Below are 11,109 nucleotides of genomic sequence, written 5' to 3'. Positions count from 1 at the left end.
ACCTCCCCCCGGGATGTCAGGATGGTCTCACACTGGTCATCGGGCACGCAAAGATCCTAATTTCATCCCCCCTGACCACGCACCTACTAAGTGCCAAGCGCCAGACTGGACATCTCACACCTCCAGTCCTAAGCCCCACAGCAAGCCACAGAGGCAGGGCGGAGACTCAGCCCCGGGCTGTGGGACACTGCACCGCGCTACCAAGTCTGTGCTTCAGCTGTGTGCCTGGCCCTGCTCTAGACACTTAATCGGTGTCGGCTCACTTAGTCCTCGCCACCCTCAATGAGTGGAATGCTATGGTTATTATCTCACTTTCTAAGTGAGGCTCAGAGAGAGCGATGGGAACTTGACCATGTTCACCTACTGGGAAAGGGGGCAGAGAGGAGGTTCAAGCCCAGCTGAGCTGACCCCAACAACCAGCCCTTCATCTCCCCTCTGCACACCTGGCTCGACACACACCTCCTCCACGAAGTGTCTCCAAACCCAGTCGCCCCCACCACTGCATGCCCACTGGCGCTCGTTTGGCTTTTCCTGTAGTTGTTTGCCATGACTGTGAGCGCCATCATTCCTAGAGTTTTTCCCTTGATATCCCTCCTCCACCCCAGGTCCCCACCAGCCTGCCCCCGCACACCGCACAGGGGGCCTTGGACCAGCAGAGCCCCACCTGCTCCATAACGATTAATGAAACCCCAAACTGTGGCCTGCACTCTTGGTCCAAGCCTCGTGCCTAGTGATCTCAGCTGGCGTGGTGAGGGTGGGAGGGATGAGGAAGCAGTGGAAACATTCGTGGGATGAAGGGGTCTCCCTGCCCCACCCGCCACTCCCTGAGAGGACCTTTGGCAATCAGACAAGGCAGTAGGTTTACCAAGAAAAGGAGGAAGAAGAAAATGCAGGCAGAAGGCAAGAAGCGCATGGCAAGGGTGAATCAACACCCAGTGGGCGGTGGGTGCCTGGATACCAGCCTCTGGGGAGCGGCTGACCGAAGAGGGGATCCACAGCCCAGGAGGAGGGCCAAAGCCAAAAAGAACCAAGCAGAGAGAGGAGGGGTCCCTGAGCTCTGAGCACCGTGTGCGGCTGTTGTCCACTCAGACCTCCGTAACTCTGCCTAGCAGCCCTGCAAGGCAGGTATCCACACCCCAATTTAATGTAGCAAGACACGGAAGATCAGAAAGGTAAAGTGACTTGCCCCAGGTCACACAGCATCTAAGTGCTGGAGCTGAGACACAACCCATGTTGATGTCAGAAAAGGAGTTAAGACAAAAGCCTTCGCGTCGCACCTGGATTCCAGCGTGGGCTTCCCTGCTTGTGACTGTGTGGCCTTGGCCATGGCCCAGCTCCTCTCTAGGCCTCGACTTCCCAGCACAATGGACAGGGCAACACCCCCAAACTCATTCACTGTCGGTGACATCTGTGAGCTGGCACAAAGTCTGCCTCAAATCAGAGACGGGTACCGTGGGGCTGGCGGTGTGCACCCTATTTGAATGCCCCCATTACTGGGGAGCCCAGTCCCTTACAGAAGTGATTTTCCCCTTAAAACTTCTCCTTATTTTGAGCTAAATAAAACCTGCCTTTCCCAGGACCATCCCAGGCTGGCTGTGGAGCCCTCACTACCCTCCACTCCTCCTTTGACAACATTAAACGAGACCGCTGACCTTGCAGAGAGGGCTCAGTCACTTGACAAGCATTTACTGGGCCCCTACTGTGTGCCAAGCCTTGGTCTTGGCACTAGGGCACAGAAGTAAACAAGACCGAGAAAGTCTCTGATATCACAGGGCTGGTGTTCTATGGAGAAGAGACAGACACTAACCCTAGGAACCCTCAGGAAATACAACCACTGGGTCAGTATTCACTGGGGAAATCTAAAGACAAGACGCATCCAAACAACAGAGAACATTCTGAATTTATTATTCTGATCACCCAATTTTTAAACGACGTCATTGTATGAATGAGATGATATTCCTTCTTGGCTCAAAACCTTTCTGTGGCTCCCACTGTCTTCAGGATCGAGTCTAGACGCTGTACAAGCAACCAGTAGGGTTCCAAATGATCTGGCCCCTGTGGACCTCTCTGATTTTACCCCCTTGCTTACTCCACTCAAGCCACACTAGGCTTCTCCCTGCTCCTGGAATGTGCCAAGCTCTTTCAGCTCTCAGGGCTGCCGTGAGCAGCAAGCTGTCCCCTCCACCTGAAGCTCTGCCTCTCCTTCTCCAACTGGCCGACTCCTCCAACAGTTGCCATCCTGCACCCCAGGGAGACGCATCTGGATTCATTCTTGCCTCTGTGTTTGGCTCACTTGGCCTCCCTCCCCCTGCCCCTACGAAAATCCACGCAAAACGGAAAGAAAAATAGCCAGGAAAGAGCGTGAGTCATTTGTTTACAGGCTAATTAATTACTAAGCTCAAAAACTTGATTTCCATTCTTCCTTTTTTTCCCCTCTCTGCCCTTTGAGAATGTTTGGAATCCACATTGTTTCCCAACGCAAAAGTATGTCAAGTGTATTTTTAGCAAACGCACATGATGGCTCGGACTGTTATTCATCCCCCCCGCGTCAGTAAGGAGCCACTCCGCAGAGCGTGCGGGCAGCTGAATGCTCTTCACATGTGGCTCCGGGAGGCCAGCAGGTCTGCCATAGCCTTGATGGCCCTGGGCTCAGTGAGACCTGAGCAGGGTCCAGGACTGAAGGGCTGGGGATAGACGTTCCCGGCTGCAGTTTCTCCTCCTGACCAGGGCTGGCGCTGTGGTGCCGGGGTGGGAGGAGCGATGTCTCCCAAGCTGGCTGAGCAAATGCCTTTTTCCTGGACTAGCAAGGGGGGTAACTTGGGTATTCTGGTGACTTGTCCCTCCACTTTTTGTCTTTTGGAAAGGAGTGGGAGCAGCCTGGTTCAGTGAGGATGGACAAGCCCTCCTATTCTGTCTAGCTGATACTCCTGTGCCTTCTCTGCCCACTTCCCCACCACACACCCTCACTCCCACCCTCCACGCCTGTCAGCCGACCCTGTCACCCACTCCTGCTCTCTGAGAGCCCAGATTGGAAAGTAGGGGCGGCCTTGTAGTGGGAACTCTTCCAAGGGTTTCCTTCCAAGATGGCTGCTTCCACTTCCTGTCCCAAGATGGAGTCCAGCAGCTATGAAAAATCTACTTCCAGCTACTTCAAGGGAATAAGAAAGGACCTGTCTCCAACAGATACCGTTACCCAGCAATAAAGATGGCATTACGGCCGTGGAGAGCAGGAGACTGTTACCTCTAGAAGGCGGGATGATATCTGTCACACTCTAGTGGTTAGGGTTAGTGTGTCCCTGGGCCTGGCATACAGCAGGCACTCAGTAAAGACTCAGTAAAGGATTTGTGACCTGAGGTCTGGGCTCACGGTGCAATATTAGTTAAGTCACGCACTCTTTCTGAGCCTCAGTGTCCCATCTCGCAAATGGGTAACTGACCTCTAACCCTACAGCTGGGGTCACAAACTCAGCTGCCCGCAAGAGTCAGGGAGAGACACAAAAGTGAAACAGGTTGGGGGCAGCTGTGGCCGGGTAGGGCCCTTGGTGGCAGCCATTCCTCAGCTCCAACACACAGCATTTACGAACCCGGGGTTCCTGGATCCTCTCGTTTCTCAAGGGAAGCCAGAAGTGTGGCTGTTTCTGTGCAATGTCCTTAATTTTTAGGGTTGGCAACTCATTTCAACTTTCAGCAAAAGCACAGCATGGGCCAAACCCAATGTGCCTCGAGGCCGAGCAGGCCCTTGGGCCACCAGCTTGAGCCCTTGGTGGTTAGCGCTCGTGGTTCGGGAGGCCTTGAACAGGCCTGTCCCGCCCAAGCCTGGGACAGGGGTTTGGGATGGAGGAGGCGGTGGAAGCCTCACCCCATGTGGGAGTAGCTATTATCCCGGCTTACGGGCAGGCTGGGCTGGACTCGGTGGGCATTGCCCGCAGAGCTCTGCCTTCCACTTAATTAAGGAAGCTGATAATAATCTAGGTGGAGCGTGGAGATAGGTCGAGAATGAGTTAGCAAACTACGGTCGGTTGATTGTATCTATTGTAAAAAGCCCAGATATAATACCAGATTAGTACACTTTGTGTGCCGTTTATAACACCGTGTCATTACGGGACAGACGTGCTATAATTAAGGCCCCAGCGGGCCCCCTTCTCTCCCTGACTCGGCAGGTCCGGGCACCGTGTCTCCACTTAACTCCTTCCTGGCCAGTGTGCTCTGCTCGCGGGGTTTGTAACACAAATCTGGATCAGCCAGGCCCTGACACATCCCACAGGGTGCCAGACTCCTTGCTGGGCACTGGGGGGCAGCGGGAGAACCAAGGCAGCCATGGGTCTGTTCTCACAGAGCTCCGAGGCTGGGGGAAGGAGGGCTGAGAGTAGATATAGACACAAACAAAACAAGTCAAGTTCATGGTAAGTGCTGTCAGGGAGCTGGATAGGGGGCCCCAGGGGGAGTCGGGCAGTCGAGGAACCATCTGACAGGCTGGCCAGGGAACCGTCTCCAAATACAAGCTGAAGAGGGCAAAGCATGTTCACTGGCCCTGGTGAGGTTCACTGAGGTGTAGTCTAGGCCGACATGGCCCTTCCTGCCCACCCGTGCCCCGATTCAGCAAGACTTTGTGGTGCACCTACTGCGCGCCAGGAGCTTCCCAGGTAGCTCGGTGGTAGACAGTCTGCCCGCCAATGCAGGAGATGCAGGAGACGAAGTTTCGATCCCTGAATCGGGAAGATGCCCTAGAGGAGGAAACGGCAACCCACCCTGGTATTCTTGCCTGGAGAAGGAGGACAAGAAGAGACGTGGACAGAGGAGCCTGGTGGGCTACAGTTCATGGGGTCACAAAGAGTCAGACATGACTGAGCATACAGGCACACACGCGCTACGGGTCAGGCCTGGGCTGAGCACCAGGGAAGGACTGTGAGCAGAACAGACAACAGTCCCTGCCCTGAGGAAGGAGACACGGATTAAACAAATAAAAATATAATATGACAGCGAGTCAGGAAGAAAGAGGGGCTGAGGGTGACACTGGAGGTGGCGCTTCAGCAGGGTAGCCAGGGGAGGCGTCCCAGAGACACTGAGATGAGCTCTGAATGGTGCGCGGGATGCAGCTAGGCGACAGAGCTGGGGGAAGAGCATTCCAGATGCATGGAACAAGGACAAAGCCCTGGGGTTAGACCACACCCGGTGTGTTGGAGAGACCGCAAGGAGGCAACTGGAGTGGAGAAAAGTGAGCTAGGAAGGGAGAGTGGTGATGCGGAGGTCAGAAAGGCAACGGGGCCGACGAGGCAGGGCCCTGCGGGCCTCGGGAAGACTTTGGCTTGTGTTCTGGACGTGAGCCATGGAGGGTTCTAAGCAGAAGGACAAGATCTGACTTAGGATCCACCTGGGTTTAGCAGGATCCTTTGGGCTGTGCGGAGAATGGCGAGATCAGCAGGGAGGTGCTTTGAATCCAGGTGTGGAAGGGGGCAACCTGGTTGGGTCTGGATGTGTTTCAAGGGCAGGGCTGACAGAATCTCCTGCCAACTATTGGGTGTGGGGCAAGAGATGAAACTAGTGACCCCAAGGTTTGAGCCTGAGCACCTGGAAGGGTGGAGCCATCATTTCCTGAGAGTGGAGAGCTGTGGGTGGGCCCAGTGGCCACGTCTGCCCTCTGCCCACTCCCTGAAAGCCCCCTGCTGACTCCCAGCCCACCCCAGCCTCTGCTGGGTCAGGGCACGGAGGGAGAGAGTGAGAACTCGGCTCCACCCAGGCCTCCAGGCAGGAAAGGGGCACCCGGGGCCTGGCCGCAGGGTGACACAACAGTTAATAATTTTGCCGCTGAGAGTTTTGCAATGGGCACTCTTTATCGACTGCTAAAGCGAGGGGGATTTTGCAACCATCCCAACGGGTGATACGGCTAATGCCAGGCCAGAGGGACACGGGACCAAGCCACGGGCATCTCCTTGACCCACAGGGACTGACGCTCCAACAGGCCATCCAGGGCTGAGCCATCATGGCACCACGAAGGGCTGGCAGCGAGCTTTGGCTTCTGGATCACGAGATTCCAATCTCAGCTCGTCCACTTGGCCGGGGACCTTGGGCAAGTCACTTCCCCTCTCTGGACCTCAGCTCTTCCTTTGTAAAAAAGAGAGCAATTAAAGGGATTGTTTTCAAATTACTTTAAAACTATTACCCAACCTACCATTTAACCTTTATTGAACATTGACTGTGTACCAAGACCCATGCTTAGGCACTTCCTCTACATCATCTCATTTAATCCTCATGTCTTTTAAATCTTTTAAACTGCCGTTTTCCTATTTTACAAATGGGGAAACTGAGGCTGAGAGAGAGGGGGTGACTGCCCCCAGGTCAGCCAACCTGTGAGGAGCAGGGGCTCAGACCCAGCCTGTCTGAGTCCAAACCCCAGCTCTGTCTTAGGAAGTCACTGCGGGCCTCTGAGGCTGTTTCCTCATCAGCACACTAGGAAGCACAGAGTGAGTAGAATCGAGCAGTGTTGCCCTCAGTGGGTTAGTGTCCAGTGCTTGGGCCGCCCTGAGAACACAAGGGCCATTGGCATTATCACTAGGATTGCTGTGAGCACCACCCCTCAAGGTGCCCAGCAGCTGGGATGCCCCTCCTCCCTGCTCCATTCAGCCCTGCGGGGCACAGACAGGGCACAGGCTTTAGAATCACAGCCAAGATCCCTCCTGCCCTCTTGCTGTGACCCTGGACACATCCCCCCGTCCCCTAGGGCAATAATTCCCAACCATTCCAGGCCATTTATAGGCCAAAAGAGGCCACTGAGGCAATGATAATCCTGGTGTGATGGGCCTGCCAAGCAGTCCTATGGAAAGGGGTCGTTTACCCCATCCAGCAGAGGAGAACACCAAGGCTCAGGCTGGCACATGACTGGCCCAGGACAGCTATACAAGGAGAAGGGGCAGAGATGCTGCTCCACCACGACAGGGCCTCGGCCTGCTAGGGCGCTGATGCAGAAGCCTTCCTGCAAAGTCTCTCTCTGTTTCTCTCCCCTTCTGTATCTCCCTGCCTTTCTCTTTCCTCTGTCTCTCCCCCATGTCTCTGTCTCTCCCTCAGTGTCTCTATCTCTCCCCCATGTCTCTCTGTCTCTCCCTCTGTCTCTCTGTCTCTCCCCGTCTCTCTGTCTCTCCCTCAGTGTCTCTATCTCTCCCCATGTCTCTGTCTCTCCCCATCTCTCTGTCTCTCCCCCGTCTGTCTCTCCCCGTCTCTCTGTCTCTCCCTCATATCTGTCTCTCCCTCAGTGTCTCTGTCTCTCCCCCATGTCTCTGTCTCTCCCTCAGTGTCTCTGTCTCTCCCTCATATCTCTCTGTCTCTCCCCCATCTGTCTCTCCCCGTCTCTCTGTCTCTCCCTCATATCTGTCTCTCCCTCAGTGTCTCTATCTCTCCCCCATGTCTCTGTCTCTCCCCGTCTCTCTGTCTCTCCCTCATGTTTCTGTCTCTCCCTCAGTGTCTCTCTCTCTCATATCTCTCTGTCTCTCCCTCATGTCTCTGTCTCTCCCTCTGTCTCTCTGTCTCTCCCTCATATCTCTCTGTCTCTCCCCATCTCTCTGTCTCTCCCCCGTCTGTCTCTCCCCGCCTCTCTGTCTCTCCCTCATGACTCTGTCTCTCCCCCGTGTCGCTCTGTCTCTCCCTCAGTGTCTCCACCTCTCCATCGTTTCTCTCTGGCCCTCCCTCAGTATCTCTGGCCCAGGCTCCCTCTTCCCTACATTCGCTCTGGGCCCGCCCACCCCTGCTCCATTCCTGGCGTTATCAATATTTACTGAGGTGAAGGCGTCTGGCCATCTAATTTGCCTGACACCCTCACCCAGCCATACCTTTCCTCTCACAGACACCACCCAAGGGCTCCCTAGAGAGGGAAGGCAGGGTGGGGGACCCACAGCCTCAGTGATGCTCAGAATGCCCCCAGTTCAGAGTCCACAGCTCTGGCCCCAGACCTGGCCCCAGCTGCATTCTCTCTTATAAGTCAAGGGCAGGCTCTGCCCACAGTGCCCTGGGGGGCGAAGGCTGATTGGCCCAAGCCAAACGTGACCCTCTCTCTCCCCTTGCATTGATTGGCTGAGGTTAGTCGTGGAGTGTATCTGTGGCCAGTGAGATGGGGAATTCTGCCAAGGGACTTCTGGGAACAATTTCTTCATTCTTAAGAGGATGTATGAAGGCCTTTGCCTGCCTTGACCATAGCCACGTGAGGAAGAGATGGCAGGAGCTTTGGCAGCCATCATGGAGCTATAAGGAACTGGGCTGAGAAGAGAGGACAGAACCACGATGTAGGAAGAACCTGCGCCCTCAGTCATGTCCAGCCCACCCCAACCTCCAGCTCACCAAACCATTATTCATTCTCTCATTCGACAAATCTTAATGTTAGTGTGTGTCGAGCCCTGTGATGGGCACTGGGAATAGAGCAGGAAACAGAACTGACACGGTTCCTGCCTTGCATTCCGGAGTAGGGAATAGACCTCCACTGAATCATCGACTGAGCAAGTGTAACCATACGGCCATATGATGGCTGCAAGGAGAGATCCACGGAGATGAGACCAGAAGGGGCAGGGAGGAAAGCACTCTAGCAGAGAGCATGAGAGGGAGAGTGGCAGGAGCCTGGGGGGAACGTCAGGCGGCACCTTCGGCTTGTGATTAGAAGGTTAATCCTTATTCTGAGGGCAGTGGGAACCACGGAGACTGTTGAGCAAAGTTGCTGCACGCGGATCCTGCTTACGTTTCCTAAGGCTCCATCGGGCAGCACGTGGAGAGGAGATGTAGGGGTGAGACGGGAGCAGGAGAGCGATCGTCCAGCCTGAACGGTGCCGGGGCGGGAGACCCTGAGCAGTGGGGACTGGAAAAGGCAAGACTTCAGCAGGTGGCAGTAACGGTCTTTACTGATTGCTTCCCACCATCAGGTACGGTTCCAAGCGCCTCACAGACAGTATCCCATGTAAGCACGTCCCTGTGAAGTAGAAACTCTTACGGTCCCTGCTTCACAAGGAGGAAACTGAGGCCATCGTGGGATCAGTGTCCAAGAAATAGCTTAGAGCCTCGCTTGCCAGCACTTTCTGCCTCCACTTCAGTGGGCCTCAGGAAACCTCGGGCATCCAGGGTTCCTTTGGGCTGTCAGTCACCCTGGACTCTCCCCGCCCCCATGGGGTCACATGGGGATCTTGCCATGTGTCACCCCTTCCCTATTTCACTCTCCTTGAGAAGTCACTTCTGTCACATCCAAGGTCTCCCAGCCACAGACCCTATTTCCCCCTCGCCCCTCACTCTCTTCTACGGGGCAGGACCCCACCCCCTGTGACTTGCAACCCGGCAGAGCTCAGGGACTTGCCCGAGGCCACCTAGCATGTCCTCCATGCAGGTGCCTACAGCTGAGGTGAGGCCACCAGGGCCTGTGCTGTTATCTGCGGCCAGAGGCCAGAGCCCAGTGGGATGGCTGGGGCCCCTGATACGGTGGCCTGTGGTCCCAGCCCCCTCGATGTCAGGCAGGCCAGGCACAGCCCAGAGATAATCAGGACCGGATTCTGGCCAGTGATTCATTACAACATCACAGCCATGGCCGCCCTGCAGCTGTGAAGACTCAGACGCAGGATCTTCTGAGGCTGGAACTGCAGGAGGAGCGGGGATGGTGCAGGGAGACCCAGGGGTTCCTCTCAGATCCCTTCCTAGGAGGAATCCACACATCAGAAAATGTCCAGCTGCTTCCTGATGGTCGCTGGCTGGCTCACGGCGGGACACAGCAGTGACCAAGCAGAGCTGGTGCCTGTCCTCAGAAAGCTAACACTTGCGTGGAGGAAGCAGGCATCAGAGCTGGAGTCCCGTTAAAAGGAAGGAAGAAGAGGGACTTCCCTGGTGTTCCCGTAGTTAACACTCTATGCTTCCAGTGCAGGGGGTGTGGGTTCAATCCCTGGTCAGGGAACTAAGGTCCCACACACCACGTGGCTCGGTGAAAAAAGCAAAAAAAAAAAAAGGAGAAGAAGAAGAAAAGGAAGGAGAGGTGCAGGAGAGGCCTCCTGGTGAGGCGACTTTGAGCTGAGGGCTGAAGCACATGTAGGACAGAGCTCTGGGAAGAAGAAGAGGAAGAGAATCCCAGGAGCATGTGCGAAGGTCCTGCTGTGGGCCCAGCGTGGACCATCCGGGGTGAAAGCATAGAAAGGGAGGGTCAGGGTGATGAGGCAGGGCCAGAAACAGATCAACAGGCACCTCTAGGCCAAGGTAAGGGGCTGGGATTTTAGTTTATGGGCCACTGGGAGCCATGGAGGGCTGCAGGCAGGGCTTAGGATAGATGTGCTCAGACCAGGAGTCCAGGGCATTAGATTTGCAGGACGGCCTGGGGGCGCTGAGTAATGTCAGGTTCTCAGACCTGAGGCTCCAGGCCTCCAGAGCCCTCCTTGGTCCGACATTCAGGGCTCTGGCAGCCTGCATCAGAGGCCCAACGGAGCCATCCCAGGGACCCACAGGCAGTTCCAGGCAGCGATTATCTCAGTTTTGAGCAGTAATTAGCCCAGTTTCACCTCAGGCCTCCCCACCTCTGCTCTGAGAGGCAGCCTCCAGGTACAAGGTCCCGAGGGAAGGCTGGAGGGGCAAGAGAAGGGGCCCCCTGAGCCAGTTCCCAGAAACACGCAGAACTGCAACTGCAACCCCGAGGCGTGGAGGCAGCCTGGCTAGCGAGGCCTGCAGCAGGCTCTGCCCCGTGCCCACACCCTCCCACCCCCAAGCTCCCTGTACCTCGGGCGGCCCCAGGCTCCTGGCCACCCACACTCCTGCTCCGAGATCCCCACTGTGTCTCTCCTGCTGTCTCTGGTTCTTCACCTCTCTCAGCGGCACCTGGCTGTGTGTGTGTGTGTGTGTGTGTGTGTGTGTACACGCGTGCGCACGCGCCCGTGAGTGTGTGTGTGTGTGTGTGTGTCTCCTGCTCTCTGTCCTCTCTCTCTCTGTCTCTCCCCGTCTCCTTGCCCTCTAGCCCCAGCTTAAAGCCCAGGCACTCTCCCCTTCCCTGCTGGTCTCCAGCCCGAAGCCCCGGGTCAGGTCGAGGGAAGCCCTTCGGGTCGCAGCCCCTCGGGGGCACAGGGTGGGAGTGAGTGACGCTGAGAGGCCCTAGGCAGAGGAGTGAAGACC

At 56.0% G+C, this 11,109-nt stretch overlaps 1 long non-coding RNA gene across 1 annotated transcript; it reads right to left on the bottom strand.

Annotated features, from left to right (window-relative positions):
* Window positions 1–5,809: 5,809 nt before the first annotated feature.
* On the bottom strand, window positions 5,810–10,826 carry LOC100847835 (uncharacterized). The gene is made up of 3 exons (NR_046267.1): window positions 10,720–10,826; window positions 8,717–8,944; window positions 5,810–6,102 (listed from the first exon to the last, which is right to left on the bottom strand). It is a non-coding gene; the product is annotated as an uncharacterized lncRNA (long non-coding RNA).
* Window positions 10,827–11,109: the final 283 nt, after the last annotated feature.

Source organism: Bos taurus, chromosome 13 (genome assembly GCF_002263795.3).
Source record: "Bos taurus isolate L1 Dominette 01449 registration number 42190680 breed Hereford chromosome 13, ARS-UCD2.0, whole genome shotgun sequence".
NCBI lineage: Eukaryota > Metazoa > Chordata > Mammalia > Artiodactyla > Bovidae > Bos > Bos taurus.
Note: the sequence above shows the minus strand (reverse complement) of the source record. Positions and strands in the feature narration are given on the sequence as shown.